Source organism: Carlito syrichta, unplaced genomic scaffold, assembly GCF_000164805.1.
Source record: "Carlito syrichta isolate Samal-C Ts95f unplaced genomic scaffold, Tarsius_syrichta-2.0.1 Scaffold171747, whole genome shotgun sequence".
Lineage (NCBI taxonomy): Eukaryota > Metazoa > Chordata > Mammalia > Primates > Tarsiidae > Carlito > Carlito syrichta.
The window spans coordinates 25867-27577 of NW_007115843.1; the positions used below are offsets into that span (position 1 = coordinate 25867).

Sequence of the window (1711 nt, forward strand, 5' to 3'; positions counted from 1 at the left end):
TGAAGGATCTCCGGAGCCCAGCAGGTCAAGGCTGCGGTGGCCGGGAGCGGCCACTGCACTCCAGTCTGGGCGATGGAGTGAGACTCCAACTCAAAAAAATGAATAAATTAAATTAAATTAAATTAAAATTAAAAATAAAGCTGACTAACTACATAAATAGATGCCCCTTGGAGGTGGGGGAGTGAAGGTTTGGGAGGGTGACACCTTTCCTGAGGGACTGAGCAGAGAAATGGTGGAAGAGAGATGCGGGGAGGAGTTGGAAGGCATAGGTGTAGGGGCAGCCCTGACTCAGGAGAGCGCTAGCTCACCTGCCTTGGAGCTCAGCCTGACCTCCTGGTATCCCCTAGTCAAGAGAGGACACAGGAAGCAGAGGCCCTGAAGTCCTACTGTGTGCCGGGCACATGTCAGAGCGGTGCCCACATTGCCACAGAGAAAGCTTGCCATACCCCTGCTGGCCAAGCAGAAACCTATCTCCCCAGTTTTCCCATGAACAAACAGGCCAGTGATGGTGAGAGGCTTGGCACTGTGGTTAATAACACCGTCTGGCCATTATGAGAATGTACTGGAATCTGAGCGTCCAGGGCCTGGCATGGAGCCATGGGACCCACGGAGTCCTCCAGCCACTGTTCTCTGCCCTGACCCGGAAGCTTGGAAATGCTCCAGATGAATAAACTGAGGCTCAGAGCGGCCTGCGGGCATTGGTAAAGTTGGCTCCAAAGCTGTGCCCGGCCGCCCCGACGGTTGTGGGGACCACATTGGGCTGTGTCAGGTGCTCTTGGGCTGGCACTGGCTCCTCCGGCCGGGCATGGGGCCTGGGGCTCGCCCAAGTGGAAACCCGATCACAGCCATGTAGCGTGTCACCAGGCGCTCTTCAGCCAGAAATCTCTGCTACCACTGGGCTCACCAGAAACCTGAGCTGGCCCGTGGGGTATAGGCCTTGGCTGGGTCTCCTCAGGTCTCCCCTGCCCTGCCCCATGCCAGGTGCTGGGGACATGATGGGACACGCCCCCCGGCATGCACCGTCCTGTGCAACCCTGACACCATGAGGTTGGACCTGTGATGCCCAGAAAAAGTCCCAAACCTAGTCTCAGGCCAGCGGAGAGTCCCAGAGGTCTCCCAGGCTTCGGTTTTGATGGGTCAGGGAAGGGGTTTCCCTTGACACATTACCATCTATGGGGGCTGTGGCCAGCTGTCAGGGCTCCCCATCCGCCCAATGCCAGAGCCCTACTGTCCCATTTCCCAGGTATCTAGGGACTGATTTTGGACATCTAAGTCTCCTGGGCTCTCCGATAGCCAGGGGTCACCAAGGCCAGAGGACACCAAGGCCCAATCTTGGGACCTCCATACATTTGCCCTGGGTCCCCCTCGGCTGCTCAGACACGTAGCATTCGGAGTGACAGTAGTGGGCACACACACATGTGCCCGAAGCCGTGACCCAGGACATGTGACGGGGAGGGCTGGGCCAGGCCCAGGGAGCACTTAGCAGAGAGCCAAGGGACCAGCATGCTGGGTGTTGTGTCTTCTTAGCTGAGCAGAGCCTGAGTGCAGAGCCCAGAGCAGGTGGGGCACCCTAGGAATGGGTGTAGCATTCCCCTGCCCTGTGAGACCCCCAGAATGGTCTTTTGGGGATCTCGATCTTTCCTTCTCCAATCCACTTACAGGCTGCTTTTATTTTTCTTTTCTTTTTTTTTTTTTTTTTTGAGTCAGAGTC

The 1711-nt window shown here is 56.7% G+C and overlaps 1 protein-coding gene across 1 annotated transcript in view; it reads right to left on the bottom strand.

Annotated features, from left to right (window-relative positions):
* Nucleotides 1-826, bottom strand: part of LOC103252825 (actin, cytoplasmic 2) — an 11030-nt gene extending 10204 nt beyond the window's left edge. Inside the window, exon 1 of the mRNA XM_021709312.1 lies at nt 806-826. The gene's annotated coding sequence lies outside the window, so the exon portion shown is untranslated. The remainder of the gene's footprint in view (nt 1-805) is intronic.
* Nucleotides 827-1711: the final 885 nt, after the last annotated feature.